Raw genomic sequence first — 24,407 nt, 5'->3', positions numbered from 1 at the left:
GCCAAAATGTACTATCCTATGTAATATATGCTTGTAATAACCAATAAAAATGTAAGTTAAAAAAAAAAAAAAACATTTCCTGACATTTGCTATGAACATCTGGCTTTGCTTGTCCTCATTACGTGAGGTTCTTCTAAGCCACGCCCCCGGCAGGGACACTAAGCCACGCCCCCGGCAGGGACATTCTCATGGTGTCTCTTCCCCTTTAACACTAACCCCTCTGCTGGTTATTATTACTGTGATTGGCTGCTACTGGTCACGTGGTCGCTCTAGACCGGAGGCACACAAGCAGCAGGACGCAATCCCTTCTCAGCCGGGCAGAGAGCAGCAGCAGCAGCGTCTCCCACACATGCAGCAGCTGGGAGGGGCCGGGAGAGTCAGGCAGGATCCCCCCTCTGCGGTGAGTGTCCGCGCGCCGCCTGTATAACCCCCCCCCCCTTCTTTCAGGGGGGGGGGGGGGTGGTGTGTGTGTGTGTGTGTGTGTGTGTGTGTGTGTGTGTGTGTGTGTGTGTGTGTGTGTGTGTGTGTGTGTGTGTGTGTGTGTGTGTGTGTGTGTGTGTGTGTGTGTGTGTGTGTGTGTGTGTGTGTGTCCTAAATAAGATTTTTTTTTAAAGAAAAAAAAACTTTAATAAATATTTTTTTTGGGCACTATAGAACGTGCCTTATGCGGGGGCTCAAACACACACCCTGAGCCTCTCCTGCTCTAACAAATGAGCGAGCCCCGCTGCTGCAGGGGAAGAACCCCCACACATTGTAACTCAGGGAACCTCCTTTACCGGAGCGCGCCTCCTGTATCAAGTGATCAGGGCCACTGCTGCTAACAACACAGGGATTGTGGGTAACATGTGACGCAGCTTCTGACACGCCCCTTTATCCCTGGGGCCCCGGCTCCTAATAATGACAGTGTGCGCGCGCACGGCTGTGTATATGCACGCACACACACTGTGTGTGTGTGTGTGTGTGTGTGTGTGTGTGCGCGTGCATACACACAATCGCGCGTATATATATATATATATATTAGCTGATATACCCAGCATTGCCCGGGATTTCATTTTCCCGCAGTGACTGGGTGGGAGGCAATGACTGGGTGGCCAGCAAGGGGTGTGGGGGGGACATGTGCCGACAGTGGGGGGAGATGTACCAACGCAGATGACGGGGTTGGCTCTCCTGTGCAGCTGTCGGTGCGGGAGGAGGAGGAGCAGGAGCACCGCTGCAGCAGCTCAGTTTGTGAGGAGCCAGGGCCGGTATGACGGTGATTCAAGACAGGGGTATGACGTAGGCGGAGCGGGGGTGTAGGAAAGAAATGCAGCAAGAATCAATAAAGACAAGTCAAGCACTGCACGGAAAGACTGTGAGCACCATGACATCGGGCGCAGCTCGAGGCTAGTTGGCCATTGGAGTCACCTGATGAGAAATGTCACTCAACGCACCAGGCTACAAATTTGTTTGTCATGAATGAGAAATTACTCCCTGAAGAAGCCAGCAATGGCGAAATGGCCGTCGGAGGTTGCAATACGGGGATCCAGTCTTGATTCTTGCTGCATTTATTTCCTTCACTGCATAAGAGGCTTCAGAGCTCGCTGGCGGCGACTCCCTGGGAGGATTGTGATTTCCCCCAACCTCCCCCCACAGCCGTGAGAGCTGTCCGGTGTCGGCTCACTGTGGGGGCAGCTCATCTTGGTTGTGCGGCAGCGGCTCACTGTGGGTGCTGGCGGGGGGGTTAGTGACGGAGGGAGGCGGCGCGCTGCGGGGGTGGGTGGGCATCTCGGCGGCGGCTGACTTTGGGTGCGGTGTGTGACGGGAGTGGGTGGCAGCTGCTGACTTACTGTGGGGCGGGCTGTCCACTGAGGTGGCGGGCAGGAGCACGGCCGCCAACAGAAATAATGGGGCCCAGGACAAATGAAAGGAGCAGGGCACCCCCCTCACCCAACCCAGAGCGCACCTATCACAAAAAAATATTTTTTAGCGCGCAGCTTTTACTTAACTGTTTTTTTATTGTGATACAGAAAAAAATATTACAATGCAACCTGTTTGTTTTTATATTTTCAACAAAAGACGGATTACAGTGTGACTGGCTGGCTGAGTGGGTGGGTGACTGGCTGAGCGGGTGACTGACCGAGTGGCTGGCTGGGTGACTAACCGAGTGGGTGGCTGGCTGGGTGACTGACCGATTGGGTGGCTGGCTGGGTGACTGACCGAGTGGGTGGCTGGGTGACTGACCGACCGAGTGGCTGGCTGGCTGGGTGACCGACCGAGTGGCTGGGTGGCTGGCTGGGTGACCGACCGAGTGGCTGGGTGACCGACCGAGTGGCTGGGTGGCTGGCTGGATGACCGACCGAGTCGCTGGGTGGCTGGCTGGGTGACCGACCGAGTCGCTGGGTGGCTGGCTGGGTAACCGACCGAGTCGCTGGGTGGCTGGCTGGGTGACCGACCGAGTCGCTGGGTGGCTGGCTGGCTGGGTGACCGACCGAGTCGCTGGGTGGCTGGCTGGCTGGGTGACCGACCGAGTGGCTGGGTGGCTGGCTGGCTGGGTGACCGACCGAGTGGCTGGCTGGCTGGGTGACCGACCGAGTGGCTGGGTGGCTGGCTGGCTGGGTGACCGACCGAGTGGCTGGGTGGCTGGGTGACCGACCGAGTGGCTGGGTGGCTGGCTGGGTGACCGACCGAGTGGCTGGGTGGCTGGCTGGGTGACCGAGTGGTTGGGTGGCCGGCTGGGTGACCAAGTGGCTGGCTGGGTGACCGAGTGGGTGGCTGGCTGGCTGGGTGACCGACCGAGTGGCTGGCTGACCGACCGAGTGGGTGGCCGGCTGGCTGGGTGACCGACCGAGTGGGTGGTCGGCTGGCTGTGTGACCGAGCGAGTGGGTGGCTGGCTGGATGACCGACCGAGTGGGTGGCCGGCTGGGTAACCGACCGAGTGTGTGGCCAGCTGGCTGGCTGGGTGACCGACCGAGTGGGTGGCCGGCTGGCTGGTTGACCGACCGAGTGGGTGGCCGGCTGGCTGGCTGGGTGACCGACCGAGTGGGTGGCCGGCTGGGTGACCGACCGAGTGGGTGGCCGGCTGGCTGGGTGATCGAGTGTGTGGCTGGCTGGGTGACCGACCGAGTGGGTGGCCGGCTGGCCGGCTGGGCGACCAAGTGGCTGGCTGGGTGACCGACCGAGTGGGTGGCTGGCTGGGTGACCGACCGAGTGGGTGGCCGGCTGGCTGGGTGACCGACCGAGTGGGTGGTCGGCTGGCTGTGTGACCGACCGAGTGGGTGGCCGGCTGGGTGACCGACCGAGTGTGGGGCCAGCTGGCTGGCTGGGTGACCGACCGAGTGGGTGGCCAGCTGGCTGGTTGACCGACCGGGTGGCCGGCTGGGTGACCGACCGAGTGGGTGGCCGGCTGGGTGACCGACCCAGTGGGTGGCCGGCTGGCTGGGTGATCGAGTGTGTGGCTGGCTGGCTGGGTGACCGACCGAGTGGGTGGCCGGCTGGCTGGGTGACCGACCGAGTGGATGGCTGGCTGGCTGACCGACCGAGTGGGTGGCTGGCTGGCTGGGTGACCGACCGAGTCGCTGGGTGAGGGGGCGGGGGGGGGGTATTTGTGCGGATGGGGCGGCTGGGGAGGTTGCGGAGCGGCCGGGTTTGGGTGAGGCAGGGGAGGGGGGAGTTGAGCGGATGGGGAGGTTGCGGAGAGGGGAGAAGCGCCGGGTTTGGCTGAGGCGCGCCGGGGGTTATTTGGGTGAGGTGGTGGAGGTGAGGCATCTTTGGTTGAGGCAGGTGAGGGCGGTGTGGCTCTCACACGCGGTGTGAGGAGGCTAATGAGAGCCGTGAGGGGAGCGGGACACACCAGCCAATGAGACATATAGTAGGCAGGGTAGGGAGGAAGTCCATGTATAGCACTGTGTGCAATCAAAACAAATCCCCACCATTCCAGGCAGTAATAGGGTAAGCAGTGGTCAAAATCGGCCTGGAATGGTGGGGATTTGTTTTGATTGCACACAGTGCTATAAATATACATGGACTTCCTCCCTACCCTGCCTACTACATGTCTGTAGTGCACCATAAGCATTAGGAGTTATCTATTAATCTCAGCACCTCACGGGGTCTTTTTCATTTACCTCTGTGGCTTTGTTTACATTATTTATTTATTTTTCCTTAGCCATTCAGGTATTTTGCTGTTTGCTACACTCATTCTCCCCAGCTAGTATTTTTTTCTGTGCCTGTTATGTTTATGTGGTACGTCATGCAGCATTTAGAGTACTTTTTTTTAGCTGCTTTACTTGCAGGTTTTTGATGAATAATTTTATTTTCTGTTTTTTCCATTAATTATTTTGAGTTCTTATCTATTTTTTGATCGGCCGATCTCTGTCACACTACTAGGGGAATTTTCTTTGCCCTGGTTTTGTTATGCTTTATTAGAACTCTTATTATTTGGTCTTTCCAGGTTTGGGGTTTATCTGTGTTTAGCTATTACAGGCAGTCCTCGGTTATCCGACACAATGCGTTACTCAAAATGGCGTTGTAAAGCGAAACGTTGTAAAGCGAAACACGTTTTCCCATAGGAACACTGTTTAAATGAAAGGTTCCGCTCCTGAAGGCATTTTTAACACTAAAATACACCAAATATTTTATGTAGGCAATAAGATATGCAGCACACACATAAATTATATAGTGTATATACTGTATTATATATATAATATAACAAAATAAATAATATATTAGATAGTATAATATAATATTATATAGTATAATATTATATATATACGCTCTTACGACGCTTTGCAACAATGTTTATGTGAATGTGTGTGTGTATATATATATATATATATACAGCTAAACCCCGTTATAACGCGCCTCGTTATACCGCGATTCGGTTATAACGCGGTTTTCCCGTGGCTCCCGTTTTTTTGCACACTGCACACACTCACTGCACACACACTGCTCATTGCTCACACTGCCACACTGCACACACACTGCACACTGCACACACACTGCTCATTGCTCACACTGACACACTGCACACACTCACTGCACACACACTGCTCATTGCTCACACTGCCACACTGCACACACACTGCACACTGCACACACACTGCTCATTGCTCACACTGACACACTGCACACACACTGACACACTGCACACACTCACACACACTCACACACACTCACGCACACTCACGCACACTCACGCACACTTACGCACACTTACGCACACTTACGCACACTCACGCACACTTACGCACACTCACGCACACTTACAGACACTCACACACACACACTTACACACACTTAGACACTCACAGACACTCACAGACACTCACAGACACTCACAGACACTCACAGACACTCACAGACACTCACAGACACTCACACACACTTACACACACACTCAGACACTTACACACACTCACAGACACTTACACACACTCACACACACTTAGACACACTTAGACACACTTAGACACTCACACACACTTACACACACACTCAGACACTCACAGACACTCACACACACTTACACACACACTCAGACACTTACACACACTCACAGACACTTACACACACTCACACACACTTAGACACACTTAGACACACTTAGACACTCACAGACACTCACACACACTTACACACACACTCAGACACTCACACACACTTACACACACACTCAGACACTTACACACACTCACAGACACTTACACACACTCACACACCCATATACACACACACACACTTTCTCTCCCATATATACATACACACACACTCTCTCACTCTACACAGACAGGGGGTGGGGTCGGAGCAGAGGAAAGGCCGCGACCAGCACCACCACCCGCTCCCCCCCCTCCTCCCGCGCAGGCAGCGGGAGCACCGGGGACAGCGGTGGAGAGAAGAAACCCCCCGCTACAACCTCCATGCAGGCAGCATGGTTCTGAGGTAAGCGGCGACCTGAGGGACATCCCCACTCCCATCTCCTGCCCCGCGGGCTGTCCCGCGGTGACAGGGTGAAGCGGGGACAGGAGAGACATCCCCGCTCCCATCTCCTGCCCCGCGGCCTGTCCCGCGGTGACAGGGTGAAGCGGGGACAGGAGAGACATCCCCGCTCCCATCTCCTGCCCCGCGGCCTGTCCCGCGGCCTGTCCCGCGGTGACAGGGTGAAGCGGGGACAGGAGAGACATCCCCGCTCCCATCTCCTGCCCCGCGGCCTGTCCCGCGGCCTGTCCCGCGGTGACAGGGTGAAGCGGGGACAGGAGAGACATCCCCGCTCCCATCTCCTGCCCTGCGGCCTGTCCCGCGGTGACAGGGGGAAGCGGGGACAGGAGGGACATCCCCGCTCCCATCTCCTGCCCCGCGGCCTGTCCCGCGGTGACAGGGGGAAGCGGGGAGTGGAGGGACATGTCCGCTCCCATCTCCTGTCCCGCGGGATGAATATGCGCTAAAGCGCGGCGGCCATTTTTTTTTCTCGCGACCCCGTTAGTAACGCGGTGGTCTCGGGGTGGACCCCGAGACCCGCGTTATAACGGGGTTTAGCTGTATATATATATATATATATATATATATATATATATATATATATATATATATATATATATATATATATATATATATACACACACATACACAACGTTGCAAAGCGTCGTAAGAGCGTTGGATAAGCCATTTTGGCGTTGTAAAAATGAATATAGGTATGCATTGCATAGCGTTGGATAAGTGTATATGTATATATATGTATATATGTATATATGTATGTATATATGTATATATGTATATATATGTATTGTGACAGAAACCAGGGGTTGGTAATAAACTCCATATACAGGGCTCCCAGGATACTGAACAGTTTCTGTCCTGTCTAAGCTGAACAGGGCAGCCTCGTGGTACAGGCACTCCATTCCACAGTTTGTCTGCTGCCTGTTTTCTGTCACCTGTCATGCTGATTAGAGTTCAGGTATATAAGACCTGTTTCCTGTTTCCTCTGAGCCCCGCCCAAGAGCCTGGAAGGCTGCTGAACTGCAGAGGGGTGAGAAAGCCTCTTTCCCAAATCGCTTCATTCATTCTGTTAGTTTGTCTAAAGACTGCAAAGGTACTTATTTTGTTGGTGGAAGTGGACAAGCCACTTCCAACTCTGAGTCAGGGACATCTAAGTTTAAGTTATCGCTCAGACGAGCAGCTTTTTTGTTTGGCTTTGTTTTCTGTTTAAACTGTGGCAGTCTCAGTGCCTGGGACGGAATAAACCAGGCATAGCCTGTTTAAAGGAACAGTACGTGACGTCTCATCATTTAACCTACCCTAAAAGACCGTGTTCTAACAGTCCCGGACAGACGGCGGAGCCCCGGAGTAAGCCGTTTGTCACATATGGTGGAGAATGCGGGCAGAACACTGAAAGGTCTGGGGGTTAAAGAACTTTAAAAAAAAAAAAAAAAAGAAGGTTTTTTTTTCTCTCTCTCCAAACAAGATGGAAGACGTGGTGAGTGCGCTGGTACGCAATGTCGCTGTCCAGAAAGACGCGAATGAAGCCCAGCAACAGGCGAGTGAAACCCAGCGACAGCTGTTAATAGCCCAGCAAGAGACTAATGCAAACCAGCAAGAGACAAACCGCCTGCTGAGAGAGGAGCAAAAGCGGTTCGCTCAGGGCTTACAGCAGGAACTCGAGATCCTGAGGGGGACTATCAGTAACCTTCCACTGGCAGAGGCAGCCCCAGTTCCGAAAATGACCAGGGCAAGCCACTACCTTCAGAAGATGGGACCCTCGGATGATGTGGAAGCCTATCTTCTCACGTTTGAACGCACGGCACAGAGAGAGGGATGGCCAGAAGCTGAGTGGGCTGGTCTAATCGCACCCTTCCTAAGCGGCGAACCCCAGAAGGCTTACTTTGATCTAGAGCCAGCCGAAGCTAACGTCTATGCAAAATTGAAGTTCGAGATCCTCGCCCGCCTCGGCGTAACCACGGCTGTTCGTGCCCAAAGGTTTCACGCATGGTCCTTCACGATGGATAAAGCCACCCGAAGCCAGATGTATGACCTCATCCACCTCGCCCGGAAGTGGCTACAACCCGAGATCAACTCAGCAAGCCACATCGTGGAACGGTTGGTCATGGACCAGTTCTTGAGGAAACTTCCCTCTGCCTTACGCCGTTGGGTCAGTCGGAGTGACCCCCACAATGCGGATGAGCTTGTGGCCCTTGTAGAAAGGTACAGTGCAGCAGAAGAGCACCCGCAACCCACAGTCGTGGAGCAACCCCACTATCCGAGGTTCCAGGACTCTTCCAGAGACGGTAAAAGGGTACTGGGGTTAAGGGGCGCTGAAGAGCGGCGACCACCTTCACGCCGCCCCAGCAACAGTGGTTCGCACACTAAGGGCAATAGCCAACATGGGGAGCCGGGAAAAGGCTCTAAGTGGGACACAGACTATGTACCTAAATGTGTAAATTGTCATGAGAGGGGCCACACAGCAAAAATCTGCCCACTAAATGATGAGCCCATGCAATGCAACAGCGTGGAACCTTATTCGCTGTTGTCCCAATGTATGGGCCCTAGCCCAGAGGACCCCTTGAATAACCATCTGTGGGCATTTGTAAAGGTTAATGGTAAGAGGGTTCGGGCACTTCTTGACTCTGGGAGTATGGTCACACTAGTGTCCGAATACCTATTGCCCATTAAGAAGAAACAGGTAAACAGTTCACAAAGAGTGGCAATTTGTTGTATACATGGGGATAATCATGAATATTCCACTGTTGATGTTTTTTTTGAAACAGAATTTGGTTCTTTAGATTTCAAGGTGGGTGTTGTACCCAAACTGGCACATGATGTGTTAATAGGGACCGACTTTCCCCATTTTCTAAAAATGTGGTCCCCAGCTCAGAATAGCGCCCAGAGTTCAATAGCAGACCATAACGAAGTGTTAGAAGAAACAAATCCTTTCCCTTTTTCAGAAATGGAGGTTGACGAGGGCCCAAATAAGAAGGGGGGAAAGGAGGAGTGCTGTGAAATTCCCTTCCCCATCACTACTTTGGTAGGGAATACCCCAAATCAAGATGTTGATCAGGCACTTACCACCCCAGTACAGGATAAGACCCTCGCTGACCTAGAGGTCAGTCCTGGGAGTTTTAAGAAGGCCCAGTGGGAGGACCCCACATTAGCGGTAGCAAGGGGAAATATACGGGACCAGAATAGTACTCATGGCCAACCAGATAGGTCACTTGCTTACCCCTACTTCGAGGTAGAGAACGACCTAGTATATCGGGTTGATAAAAGAAAATCAGTTACAACTAAACAATTGTTGGTACCACGAACATTCCGTAACGTAGTATTACACCTCGCACATAGTCATCCATTGGGGGGACACCTAGGGGTGGAAAAGACAAAAGAAAAGGTTCTCCGAAGCTTTTATTGGCCTGGGGTTCTGGCAGAAATTACAAACTATTGTTCCTCATGCCCAGAATGTCAGATCACCGCCCCGTTCAAAGCATACCGCAGCCCATTGGTACCCCTTCCCATAATAGAGGTACCATTTGACCGGATTGCTATGGATCTAGTAGGACCCCTAATAAAGTCTGCTAGGGGACATCAGCATATATTGGTAATATTAGATTATGCTACCCGATATCCGGAGGCAGTTCCCCTACGTAGCACCTCTGCTAAAAACATAGCAAAAGAGTTAGTACTTCTGTTTTCCCGGGTCGGAATTCCTAAAGAGATCTTATCTGACCAGGGAACACCATTTATGTCCCAAGTAACAAAAGAGCTATGTAAACTCCTAAAAATCAAGCATCTCAGAACCTCAGTCTATCATCCACAAACAGATGGTTTAGTGGAAAGGTTCAATAAAACCTTAAAGAGCATGTTACGCCGGGCGGTCGATAAGGATGGGAAAAACTGGGACTGTTTGTTACCATACCTGTTATTTGCCATTAGGGAAGTTCCCCAGTCATCCACAGGCTTCTCCCCGTTTGAACTATTGTATGGCCGACATCCAAGGGGCTTACTGGATATAGCCAAAGAAACTTGGGAACACGAGGTTACCCCTTACAGAAGTGTAATAGAGCATGTTGCCCAAATGCAGGACCGCATTGCTGCAGTCCTACCCATAGTGAGGGAACACATGGAGAAAGCTCAAGAAGCACAAAGGAATACGTATAATAAGGGTGCTAGGGTCAGAATTTTTTTTCCAGGTGATAGGGTACTAGTTCTGGTTCCCACCGTGGAGAGTAAATTCCTTGCTAAATGGCATGGGCCATATGAGGTCTTGGAAAGAGTGGGAGAAGTAAATTATAGGGTAAGGCAGCCAGGTAGGAGGAAACCTGAGCAAATTTACCATATAAACCTACTCAAGCCCTGGAAAGATAGAGAGGTCTTGTTAACCCTAGTACCCCCAGGTCCGTCAGAGAATCAAGAAACTGACCCAGAGGTTAGCATAGCTGAAACACTGTCCGTGCATCAGAAACGAGAGGTCCAGAGTTTAGTGAGAAGGAACAAAGAAATCTTCTCTACACAGCCAGGTAAAACTAACGTAATTAAACATGACATAGTCTCTGAACCGGGGGTCCGAGTTAACCTTAAACCGTACCGAATCCCAGAGGCCAAGAGAGAGGCTATAAGTTTAGAGGTTAAAAAAATGCTAAAACTAGGCGTAATTGAGGAATCCCAAAGTGGGTGGAACAGCCCTATAGTTTTAGTCCCAAAGCCAGACGGTACAACAAGGTTTTGTAATGACTACCGGAAACTAAACGCGGTGTCAAAATTTGATACTTATCCTATGCCCAGGGTGGATGAACTTGTAGAGAGACTGGGCAAATCCCGATATCTCACAACCCTAGACCTAACAAAAGGGTACTGGCAGGTTCCCCTCACAGAAAGGGCAAAAGAAAAAACAGCCTTCTCAACCCCAGACGGCCTCTTTCAATATAAGGTGCTGCCTTTTGGCTTACATGGAGCTCCCGCCACATTCCAAAGAATGATGGATAAAATTTTAAAACCACATGTTCGGTACGCTGCCGCCTACCTGGATGATGTGGTAATCCATAGTGAAGATTGGCAGTCCCACCTTCCAAAGGTCCAAGCTGTGCTCGACGCAGTTCGGTCTGCTGGACTAACTGCTAACCCCGCTAAATGCACTATTGGTCTGGAGGAGGCCAAGTATCTGGGGTATTCTATTGGTAGAGGGTTACTCAAACCACAAACACTCAAAGTAGAGGCGATACAAAATTGGCCAAGGCCAGTCACAAAAAAACAAGTAAGGACCTTTTTGGGGTTAATTGGCTACTATAGGAGGTTTATTCCCAATTTTGCAACTAAGGCAACCCCACTAACCGACCTCACAAAAGCAAGAGGACCGCTAATGGTAAAGTGGTCCCCCGAAGCCGAACAGGCCTTTAGAAGCCTGAAAGAAGCTCTCTGTGCCCAACCAGTGTTGGTCACACCTGACTTCTCCAAAGAGTTCGTAGTCCAAACCGACGCATCTGAGGTAGGGCTGGGGGCGGTACTCTCCCAGGAGTCTCAAGGGGAGGAGCACCCCATCCTTTATTTAAGTAGGAAACTAAATCCCCAGGAGAAAAATTACTCCATAGTCGAGAAAGAGCGTCTCGCAATAAAGTGGGCTGTAGAGACACTCAAGTATTATCTGTTGGGGAGAAAGTTCCGATTGGTCACAGATCATGCACCCCTTACCTGGATGTGTCAAAATAGGGAGAAGAACGCTAGGGTGACCAGGTGGTTCCTAAGCCTACAGCCCTTTAAATTTTCTGTGGAACACAGGTCGGGGCACAAACATGGCAATGCCGACGGGTTGTCAAGGATGCACTCCCTAATATCCATGGTCGCTCACCCCTCGAGGTCTGAGCTGGGGGGGAGGATATGTGACAGAAACCAGGGGTTGGTAATAAACTCCATATACAGGGCTCCCAGGATACTGAACAGTTTCTGTCCTGTCTAAGCTGAACAGGGCAGCCTCGTGGTACAGGCACTCCATTCCACAGTTTGTCTGCTGCCTGTTTTCTGTCACCTGTCATGCTGATTAGAGTTCAGGTATATAAGACCTGTTTCCTGTTTCCTCTGAGCCCCGCCCAAGAGCCTGGAAGGCTGCTGAACTGCAGAGGGGTGAGAAAGCCTCTTTCCCAAATCGCTTCATTCATTCTGTTAGTTTGTCTAAAGACTGCAAAGGTACTTATTTTGTTGGTGGAAGTGGACAAGCCACTTCCAACTCTGAGTCAGGGACATCTAAGTTTAAGTTATCGCTCAGACGAGCAGCTTTTTTGTTTGGCTTTGTTTTCTGTTTAAACTGTGGCAGTCTCAGTGCCTGGGACGGAATAAACCAGGCATAGCCTGTTTAAAGGAACAGTACGTGACGTCTCATCATTTAACCTACCCTAAAAGACCGTGTTCTAACAGTCCCGGACAGACGGCGGAGCCCCGGAGTAAGCCGTTTGTCACAGTATGTATATATGTATGTATATATATATATATATGTATATATATGTATGTATATATATGTATATATATATATATATATGTATATATATGTATGTATATATATATATATATATATATATATATATATATATATATATAAACACAGGGGGTGCCCAGTGCTACATCCAAATGACAAAACATACATGGTAATAATTACAAGAAATGATGCTTCAATACTAATAACATTGCTAATGCTAATAATAAAAAATGTTTTTTTAGTTAGAAATTTTGGCCAAAACATCATAAGCTTGCACACCAAACGTCAAGGTAAACCATAATAAGTGCAAGTCCTACACTACACTTGTTCCCAATACCTCTGTATGAGGGGGAAGAACCATAATAGATTCATTACCTGCAGCAAGATGAGACAATCCACCATTAAAAAGGGGGAGTTGCGGATGCGCATGCGCGGCTGGTTGAGGATGGCTGCATAGATACACAGCTCCACCAACCGCCGGCACAATAAAGCAATTAATCACTAGCAAAACCAGAATTTTCGGGGAAAAAAAACATAACGACGGCTGTCTAAACCCTTCCCAGTCAAGACAATAAACCCCAAAAAAGGATGGCAGCTACAAGACAAAAGACTAGACGCAAGTCAGATGTCAGGGCCTATTTCACCGGCCAAAGCAAGGCAGGGACTGCAGAGATGTCGGCAGTATCTGATTCAGACTCAGCCCAGGATGCGGAGGGCTCCAGAGCGGCAGCAGAACAAACAAAAGTCATTAAAAAAGAAATATCAAGATTATTAGTCGATCTCAAATCTTTCTTCAGAGGAGAGGTGGAGGGGCTCAGACACGATCTGGTACAAATAGGGACGAGGACCAACGACCTGGAGGAGCGCATGGACGCTAGCTCAAATGCCCACAAGGAGACAAACTCCCGGGTACAAGCGTTGGAACAGAGAGTGGCAGAGCTGGAAGCCAGACAAGAGGACGGGGAGAATAGGGATAGAAGAAACAACCTCAGAGTTCGGGGGATCCCAGAAGAAATTCTGGACCCAGAAGCTTTACTATCCCGCTGGATGGCCTCAATATTACCAGGCAGCCCGGCCTCAGACTTTAGGATGGACAGATGCCGTAGGGCCTTACGATCCAGACCCGTGCCCTCCAACCCCCCTAGGGACGTGATCCTCCGGCTCCACTACTTCTCTGTCAAAGAAGAGGTGAGCAGAATAGCCCGTGCCACCCCACACATTACCTTCGAGGGGATTACCCTTTTGATCTTCCAGGATCTGTCCCCTCTGACACTGGCCAGACGGAGAGCAGTGGGGCACATAACCAAGGCCCTAAGGGACAATGAGGTGCGATACCGCTGGGCATTCCCATTCGCCCTAGTAGCCATTAAAAACGGCAGACCGCAGGTGCTCAAGCACCCCTCAGAAGGGGCAGCCTTTCTTAAAAAACTGGGAGTGCGGGGACCACAGGACAATGGAGCGGAGGGAGCCCAGCAGGGGAAGAGGACGGACTCCCCGTCAGGAAAGCAGGGCACCTCTCCCACGCCGGAGAGGAGAATAAGCAAGGAGGGGGGAAGAGGGAAAAGCCCGTAAATGAGAGACACTACAACGTTCGAGAGCTGCAGTTGCGCCTGTTGCGCAGTTTAAAGACACCCTGCCACACAGGCTACGCCAGACATCCCCCTACCGTGAGACTGCCGAGGTTCCAGAGTTGTCCCGCTACCGAAGATGGCAGCATTCAGCAGATGGCCGCAGCACATGGGTCCCCAAAATGGCGGATATGTACCTACTGGTGAGGAAGAAGGACGGAAGGGCGCGAGATCTCCAATGGCGGCGGGGGTTTCGGCGGGAAGGTCTGCTCTGCCGGCTGGACCCGCCCAGGGAGCCTCCCCCGATCCAGCCCTCTCGTCTTGGCAGTCCGCCGCGGAATGAGACCAACACGCCCACACCGGTGACGTCACGGGTCCCGTTATCGCGAGAGTTGGAGGAGAGGCGCGGCTAATAGCCCTGGCGGACGACAAGATGACGTCAGATGAGAGGCGACTAGCAGGAAGTGCAGCGATCTCCTCTGGCGGGGGCACGCGAGCTCCTCCGCCAGGGAAGCGACCACGGGGCAGGCGGAACCCGCAAGAAAGACATAGCGGTGCAGAAGGAGGTTGCCTGGCCGCTTGAGGAGGGGACACACCTGAGCGGGAGGGGGGAGGGGAGGGGGTGGCGCAGGCCCCCATCAGTGACAGGAGGCGAAGAGGAGAAGATAGCATATACATGCATAATAGCCATACACAAAGCATAGTATAGTGGCAAAGTATCATATACAGAGTATATATAGTATAGAGTAGATAGAGGACAAAGGAACATGAGTGAGAACAAAGGGGTACAGGAGCGATGCAAGCAGAGGTCTCCCAGGAGAGATAACAGAAATGCGGCAGCGAGGGTCTGGGTAGGACCCCAGAGGGAGGGGGAGAGGGGGAGAGCACCCGAGCCCGGAAGCAGGGAGGAATAGATGAGGTGAGGTAGAAGCAGTCAGCGGTCGAAAGAGCAGGAGGAGTACAGGGTGTGAAGTTGTAGTTTCAGTTTTAGATAAAAGAGAAGAGCTCACGATTAGAGCTCAAGGTAGTTAAAAGATTAAGTTTGGGTTAATAAGAGTTAATAAAATAGATAGAAGTGAAGATAGTTGCTAGGTTTTGTAACGCACAGAGCGGCCGGCGGGGAGGAGTGCAGCCACCACTCTGCCTGCAGGCATGTGCGTCTTCGCCAGGAGGGGGGTCATATCCCACCTACCTGGTTCTGACCCGGAGATCTGTGGCGAGTTCGGGAAGCCACAGAGAGGGACTAGGGGGGAGGAGGGTCCAGGGAGAAAATATCTCCTCCGGGCATTGAACCCGAGGTCTCTTAAGACCAATACGGTTCTCATGATGTATTTATGTGTTATGTGTGTGTATTCCCCCCTCATGTTATTTCCCTTTCCCTCTCCAGTCCCAACAGGCGGTGGGTTGAATAGGCGCTTTTGGAGTCTACACCACAGAGTCCACGAACAGAACATGTCCAGGGTCTGGGGTAAGATCAGATCGGCTCACATATTAGGTCCACACAGACACTACTACATAAAATGGAGGTAATTTTTATCTCGCAAAACGCCAAAGGGCTCAACAGTCCACGTAAGCGGAGAGTCGCTTTCACTGAGTTCAAGCGGAGAGGGGCTGACGTGGTCTTCCTACAGGAGACTCACTTCAGCTCGCGTAACAATCCGAAATTCCTCGATTCTAGCTTCCGTAAGTTCTTCTTAGCATCAGGGGCAGAGAAAAAGAAAGGTGTAGCTATCCTGTTCCAAAATCACACCCCCTTCCAGGTTGAAAAGATTAAAAGGGACCCAAAGGGAAGGTATCTGGTGCTGGTCGGGCTCCTTAAGCAGGTCAGAATGACATTAGCGTGTATATATGCACCAAATGAAGGTCAGCTAGACTTCTACAACACATTCTTTCAGAAGCTTCAGTTATGGGCTGAGGGACAAATAATTCTAGGTGGCGACTTTAACACAGCCATGAATGCAAAGGTAGACAGATCTACGTCCCAAAAAAATAATAAGAAGGAAGGGAATATCTCATTACTGAAAGGCCTCAAACAGACTAGCCTGGTGGACATATGGAGAGAGCAGCACCAGGGAGACCGCAGTTATTCTTTCTACTCCCACCCACATGACAGCTACAGTAGGATTGACCACTTCTTTGTATCGGGCAGAATGGTCCCACAAATTTCCGACACAAGCATACATGATATTACTTGGTCGGACCATGCATCGGTAAAGCTAAGATGCATTCAATTGAGTAATGCCAGCCCAGGAGCAAACTGGAAGCTAAATGAATCAATAATCAAAATCCCGGAGATCCAAAACAAAGTGAAATCTGAAATATCAGAGTACTTCCGGATAAATAGTGGCAGTGTGGAATCCCATTCACTGTTATGGGAGGCTCATAAGGCCACGATTAGGGGGGTATTAATCGGTATAGCGGCAAATAGGAAAAAGAAAAAGGAAGCCAAATTAGCCCAGCTTTATCACAGGTTACATGAGCTCTCTATTCTACATAACCGGACAGGTAGAGATGTTGATCTGAGGGAGTTGAAGGATGTTAGAATTCAGCTAAACCTCCTCCTTACTTCCCGAGCGGAGAAGGACATGAGTTGGACACAGAGGAAGTTCTATGAGAAAGCTAACAAACCGGACACTATGCTAGCCACCAGACTCCGTAATAGGAAACCAAATTTTAACATTCAATCTATTACGACCGCAGGAGGCCAGAGTTCCTCAAACCCTAAAGTCATAGTAGGGGAGTTTGCGAAATTCTACGAACAGCTATATAATGGAGAGAAGGTAGTTCACAATGCTAGGACAAGTAGTAATCTACAGAAATTCCTAGCAGACGCAGCCTTGCCACAAGTAAACAGAAAGGAACGAGAGGCTCTTCAACGAGACTTCACAAGGGAAGAACTAGAGGCGGTTGTAAAAAACTTAAAAGCATCAAAAGCCCCAGGCCCGGATGGGTTCTCCAACCTGTACTATAAAAAATTTATCGGAGTCTTAGCTCCACACATGCTCCAGCTGTTTAATGGAGTGTTGGCGGGAGAGCCCTTCCCGGGACAGATGCTCCAGGCGTCAATCTCGGTAATCCATAAAGAGGACAAGGATCCCACTAGCTGCCAAAGTTACCGGCCAATATCATTAATTAACACAGATGTAAAAATCTACGCTAAATTGCTGGCCAATAGATTAAATGTAATCCTGCCAGGGCTCATCCACCCGGATCAAGTTGGCTTCATTAGAGGTAGACAAGCGGCCGACAACACTAGAAGAATTGTTGATATAATAGACTTTATGGGAGCCAATGAGATTCGGGGTGTGGCCCTAAGCTTAGACGCGGAAAAGGCCTTTGACAGGATTGATTGGCCATACCTGGAGTCCACGCTTGGCGCATTTGGGTTTGGAGGCAAATTCCAACAGGCTGTCAAAGCACTATATACGGCACCATCAGCCAGAGTAGTTCACCAGGGATTCCCCTCGGAACTATTCCCAATTAAAAGTGGTACGAGGCAGGGATGTCCGCTTTCGCCCCTGCTATTCGCCTTATGCATCGAACCACTCGCAGCACAAATTCGGAGTAACGCTGATATCGCTGGGGTACAGATCCATTCGCAGGAGCACAAAGTGGCTCTGTACGCGGATGATATCATTCTAACCCTTGCCAAGCCGCTTATCTCGCTGCCTAATCTGTTCGAGCTTCTAGAGCGTTTTGCCCAGATCTCTGGCTTCAAAATAAATCAAGCTAAATCAGAGGCCTTAAGCCTATACCTGCCAAGAGAAATGGAGAAGCTGATAGAACTCAACTTTGAGTTTAGATGGCGACCATCCGCCATGAAATACCTAGGAGTGCAGATCACAAAAAAGGCGAGCTCCTTATATTCGGCTAACTATCCCAGACTGTTGAGGACTCTCAAAAAAGAGCTGCAGGAATGGAAGGCATATGGTATTTCTTGGTTGGGGAGGATCTATAGTGTCAAGATGAACATCCTTCCCCGAATTCTATACCTGTTCCAAACTCTCCCGGTTGCCGTGGTTAGAGCAGACATTGCAGGGCTCCAAAAAACTATTTCTCAATTTATTTGGAAAGATAAAAAACCACGGATTAAAGGGAAAATTATGCAAAAAACCAAGGAAGCTGGTGGCCTGGCAGTTCCGAGCGTCATATCCTACTATAAAGCGGCACAATTGTGTCAAATCACGCAGTGGCATGGGGACCCGGGGCTCAGGAGGTGGGTGGCACTGGAGAAGGAGGTGTGCGCCCCGCTTGAGCTCAGGGACCTAATCTGGTACCCGAGGACACGGGTGAAGGATAAGCTCATCCCACTATCCTCTGTGCTCAACTCACTCTCGGTCTGGGAGGCTTCTAAAAGTAGCTGCTCTCTGACCTCCAAACACACACTGATGGCTCCTTTATATGGCAACCCGGACTTTGCTCCTGGGCTGGCAGAAAAAAGCTTCCCGCGCTGGCGGCAATTAGAGATTAGTCGATTGAAGGACCTGGAGGTTAAAGGCAAGATCAAATCTTTTGAACTATTACAGTCGGAAACTGACTTACCTAACACTGATTTTATGAGGTACCTCCAGGTCCGGGCATTTTATAACGCACACCCGGTGAGACCACCGCTGACCAAATTCGAACAGCTCTGCGTGCGCGGAGCCGACACGCGGGGACTGATCTCTGCGTTATACAGAGAGGTGGTGAATACTGACTCAGACAGGACAGTCAAACCCCGTTTTATGACACAATGGGAAGAGGATCTCCAGACACAACTAGAGGACGAGGACTGGGCTGCGGTGTTCAAAGCTGCGGCCTCGAGCTCCATATGCACGACATTGAAGGAGAATTCATATAAGGTATTATTAAGGTGGTATCTCACCCCAATCAGATTAGCTAAATTCGTCCGGGGGGCTTCCCCGCTCTGCCCCAGGCGGTGCAGGGAACAGGGGGATCTGGTGCACATGCTGTGGTCTTGCCCGAGATTAGTGCCGGTCTGGACCCAGATCCGCGATTGGCTGCAGAGGATCTTTTTAGGGCTCACAATACAGCTGGACCCGTGGCTATTTTTATTAGGTAAACCTACAAACGAGGTATCTAGATCGGGTAACAAGCTGATAGCACATTTTGCTACCGCTATGAGGTGCGAGACCGCAGCACTGTGGAATCAGAATGCAATTCCTTCTATTGATAAAATCAGAAACAGAATTTGGTTCATTTGTAGAATGGAGAAGTTAACGAGTTTAGTTAACGACTCAGCCGACAAATTTGAGAAAGTATGGTCATTATGGCTTGCCCAGACTGATATTCAGGGGATGAATGAGGCCACAATATGGATTTGATAGAGATAGATGGGTTCTCCTTGGATGTTGGGCTGGGAGCCGGACGGGACGATCGGACAGTAGGGCTCCCCCCGAGGTACAGTGGTGAAGAGATTCACCGACCAACGAAATCCTGATGTGATCCGGATTTGAGCTCCTCTGAGAGGTGAACTGGAGCAGAACAAAGGCAGTGATGGTGAAAGACTCCGGCGAAACGTGGAATCAGCGTTTCTCCCAGGCCGCTCCCCCCCACCCCTACCCCCCCCCTCCCCCCTCTTTTTCCTTGTCCTTAGATGTTGTCAGTCTGTCTGTGTCCTGTCCTGTGGTCCCCCCAATGTTCGTCCGTTACTTGTAAAGTATTCCTGTAAGTTAGGTGTATACCTGATACAATTGACAACATCCTGTTTTCTTTGATGTGTATGCACAAAAAACTAATAAAAACAAAGTGGAAAAAAAAAAAAAGGGGGAGTTGACGTGAGCTCTGGGGGAGGTGGTCGAGATATGTGGGATATATATATATATGCAGTGGTCGAGAAATCACCAAAAAATCTACTCGCCACACAAAAAAAATCTACTCGCCACCTAGTACCAAACATGTGCTGCTTGGGCCAATAGGAGCTCGCCACGATGTTAAATCCACTCGCCCGGGGCGAGCAAATGTATAGGTTTGTCGAACACTATATATATATATACAGGAATATTTACAGTTGCTATATATTCTCTTTTATATATATATATATATATATATATATATATATATATATATATATAAAAAAGAGAAAAGAAGCGCCCGATCCTTGTGTAAAATCAGATAAGAATTTTAATACATCACGGACAAGACAAATGCACACTTACAATTTGTCTGATAAAATCAGGCATATTATGGGACCAGCCCATGCACCAACTGAAGACTCCACGATCGCCTCTGTGTAAACTGAAGTCCTTTGAAGTGCTGGATCTTGTGTCTGTATCAGCCGTTGTTCCAGAGAGTTGTCCCAGAGAGTAAGGGAATCTGTACTTTCCTTTGCGGCTGCTTAGTTGTAGCGTGCAGCCGCCATTCACCTCTCTCGTGGAGCACTGGGACCCGGAAGGGACTTCACACACGTCTCTGCGTCTCTGCGTCTTCACGTTGGTAGCTGGGAGCTGCTCGACCACCGTAGGTTCACTGCCACATATCCCTACGCGTTTCTTCCGTCCTTGCGGATTTCATCAGGGGATGGATACCACACTGAACTGCCTGGTGTTAAATAGTCCCTTCGACCAATGCCTAACGTTTTTACACAGCTGTATTCAGTTCAATGGGCAATGTTTAAGCTAATTTAAACCTGGTGCAACGATGTTCATCTACAAATGAGTTAACTAAAAAATAATAATAATCAATTGGCATGTTAACATCTTTAAAACAAATAACAAATACATTAGTCTAATATATAATAAATTGGAACATAAATATCTAAATACTGAAAACAAATTATATAATTATAATATTTAACAACAAAAGCTAATATTTAAAAATAAATAATATAACCTTTTTCACCTAATCAATTTAGAGACAAATAAAACTAAACATAATATTAGTAAATTAACCATATGTATAAAAGTAATAAAACTCATGTTATATAATAGCCCTTGTTAAAATAATTTTTTTTTTTTTTAATTTTTTTTTTATAAAACATTGAATGCTTTAAGAGGACAACCTAGTATAAATTATTTTGTTAAATCATAATAACCCAAAATGATTACTAGTTAGAACTTATACTATTAGAGATAAACCATGTAGTAGGAACATTACTAGAATGTTGATTTAAGCTTGTTTCGGAGAGTAGATGGAAGTTAAAACTCTCCATGTGTATTGCAAAGGAAGAGATGAAATGACATCGTGTTAATGCTGTAATGTTAAGTTCGTGTGAGTGTTGAGACCTTATATCTGCTATTAGATTATCTTTATATTTATTAAATCAAATGATAGATATAGAATGATAAGTTTCACATATATATAATTAACTTTATATTTTTATATATATTCATTTATTATTTATAGTTGTACTAACCCTAATAAGATTGATTATATGATTGGAGATTGGGATACCCCTGTTCCCACTTACGGTCCCCGCTGATCTCCTAAATGGAAATACTAAAGTGACATGAGATTTGTATGATGTGTAAATATTCAGAACAGTCTCCCTATTTGTATGGGAGATTGGAGATAATGATGGATAGAGTCCATGCTACAAATGAAGATAGATGAACCAAGAAGCAGCAATCCAGAGCTTGTTGTGAAAAAAGGTTGATAGTAATTGACTAGATATAGAAATTATGTGTACTGTGCAATATTAATATTGATTATACATGAACAAGTGATCAGTGTAAATAAATTCCCATGGTTCTAATTGATTTATTTATAGACATCATTTTGAATATGTGTGTATTAAGTGATATAGTGCAAACCTAAAATGTGTTTTGATTCTTGTTAAGTATTCTGTGTATTAATAAAGTGTAAAAACTTTTAATAACATTTTATAATGATTGTATAGTGTTTGTGTGATTGTGATTAATACAGTTCAGACCAGGGGTCTCTCATTGCCTCCACTGACCGGGACCCCAAAGGGAGCACGGTAAACATGCTCAACCCAGACCTCCGAGATCCCAATAGTGGAGACACGAGAAGCATTAAACAATAGTGCTAATATCGATACAGTCATTGAGACCTACTGGACTCAATGTTTCTAACATATATATCCAGTAGGTCTCCCTTAAATTCAGTTTCTTGACTCTGTCACCACTTAATACAGTTAGGGGAACATGTTCCAAACACAAGACTCTTGGGAATTTATTTACACTGATCACTTGTTCATGTATAATCAATATTAATATTGCACAGTACACATAATTTCTATATCTAGTCAATTACTATCAACCTTTTTTCACAACAAGCTCTGGATTGCTGCTTCTTGGTTCATCTATCTTCATTTGTAGCATGGACTCTATCCATCATTATCTCCAATCTCCCATACAAATAGGGAGACTGTTCTGAATATTTACACATCATACAAATCTCATGTCACTTTAGTATTTCCATTTAGGAGATCAGTGGGGACCGTAAGTGGGAACAGGGGTATCCCAATCTCCAATCATATAATCAATCTTATTAGGGTTAGTACAACTATAAATAATAAATGAATATATATAAAAATATAAAGTTAATTATATATATGTGAAACTTATCATTCTTTATCTATCATTTGATTTAATAAATATAAAGATAATCTAATAGCAGATATAAGGTCTCAACACTCACACGAACTTAACATTACAGCATTAACACGATGTCATTTCATCTCTTCCTTTGCAATACACATGGAGAGTTTTAACTTCCATCTACTCTCCGAAACAAGCTTAAATCAACATTCTAGTAATGTTCCTACTACATGGTTTATCTCTAATAGTATAAGTTCTAACTAGTAATCATTTTGGGTTATTATGATTTAACAAAATAATTTATACTAGGTTGTCCTCTTAAAGCATTCAATGTTTTATAAAAAATAAATAAAAAAAAAATAAAAATATTTTAACAAGGGCTATTATATAACATGAGTTTTATTACTTTTATACATATGGTTAATTTACTAATATTATGTTTCGTTTTATTTGTCTCTAAATTGATCAGGTGAAAAAGGTTATATTATTTATTTTTAAATATTAGCTTTTGTTGTTAAATATTATAATTATATAATTTGTTTTCAGTATTTAGATATTTATGTTCCAATTTATTATATATTAGACTAATGTATTTGTTATTTGTTTTAAAGATGTTAACATGCCAATTGATTATTATTATTTTTTAGTTAACTCATTTGTAGATGAACATCGTTGCACCAGGTTTAAATTAGCTTAAACATTGCCCATTGAACTGAATACAGCTGTGTAAAAACGTTAGGCATTGGTCGAAGGGACTATTTAACATCAGGCAGTTCAGTGTGGTATCCATCCCCTGATGAAATCCGCAAGGACGGAAGAAACGCGTAGGGATATGTGGCAGTGAACCTACGGTGGTCGAGCAGCTCCCAGCTACCAACGTGAAGACGCAGAGACACAGAGACGTGTGTGAAGTCCCTTCCGGGTCCCAGTGCTCCACGAGAGAGGTGAATGGCGGCTGCACGCTACAACTAAGCAGCCGCAAAGGAAAGTACAGATTCCCTTACTCTCTGGGACAACTCTCTGGAACAACGGCTGATACAGACACAAGATCCAGCACTTCAAAGGACTTCAGTTTACACAGAGGCGATCGTGGAGTCTTCAGTTGGTGCATGGGCTGGTCCCATAATATGCCTGATTTTATCAGACAAATTGTAAGTGTGCATTTGTCTTGTCCGTGATGTATTAAAATTCTTATCTGATTTTACACAAGGATCGGGCGCTTCTTTTCTCTTTTTTCTAAATAGGTGCTGTGGGAGTTCGGTGAACCCAAGAAGAAGCAGCCTGTACTTTTGTGATTCATTTATCCTGGACAATCTGAGGACTTAAGTATTTTTTGTGAACATTTACAATTGCTTTACCAATTTTTTTTTTGAATATCATTGTTTTTGGTCCACTATTTGTTATGACTTGAATGTAATTCACAATTTAGGTTAGGTTGGACCTAGCATATTTTTAGTTATTTATGTCAATTGCACAGTTATTCTTTTGTCCTCTATTTTTGATAGAATTTGAATCAATTTTTGTTCATATTTTTCTATTTTTCTTTTTGATTTTTATGCACACTTTATCTTTTTAACACATTTTTAAAAACTAAATTTTTTTTATAATATTATCAATTGGGCATAGATACGGCCCCTGCCACTTTTTATATTGATATTTATCTGTTTGAACTCAATTTATCGACCTGGTGCAAACGCCTACCACATATATCAGCGTTGCAGCAGTTTTGGTGTGTTTGGTAAGGGGCGCTGTCTATAATTCTGTCAATATATATATATATATATATATATATATATATATATATACACACACACACACACACACCCCAAGCTTCACCACGTTCACGCCGCATTCATACCGGCGTCACCCGCTGTTGATGTGTTTTATTGATGTGTTTATTGATAATGGTTCGGATT

At 47.5% G+C, this 24,407-nt stretch overlaps 1 protein-coding gene across 3 annotated transcripts in view; it reads left to right on the top strand.

Moving 5' to 3' along the window:
• The first annotated feature begins 261 nt into the window (after positions 1-261).
• The window catches only part of LOC142466805 (uncharacterized), a 58,278-nt gene continuing 34,132 nt past the window's right edge, over positions 262-24,407 (top strand). For 2 of the 3 annotated variants that reach the window (XR_012788226.1, XM_075572258.1), the window contains exon 1: positions 262-400. The gene's annotated coding sequence lies outside the window, so the exon portion shown is untranslated. Of the gene's footprint in view, positions 401-15,376; positions 15,459-24,407 lie in introns of those variants that run through there. The other variant, XM_075572259.1, reaches the window with a different exon arrangement.

Source organism: Ascaphus truei, chromosome 15, assembly GCF_040206685.1.
Source record: "Ascaphus truei isolate aAscTru1 chromosome 15, aAscTru1.hap1, whole genome shotgun sequence".
In the NCBI taxonomy this organism is placed as follows: Eukaryota; Metazoa; Chordata; class Amphibia; order Anura; family Ascaphidae; genus Ascaphus; species Ascaphus truei.
The sequence above is the reverse complement of the archived record's forward strand: the minus strand, read 5'-3'. Positions and strand labels throughout refer to the sequence as shown.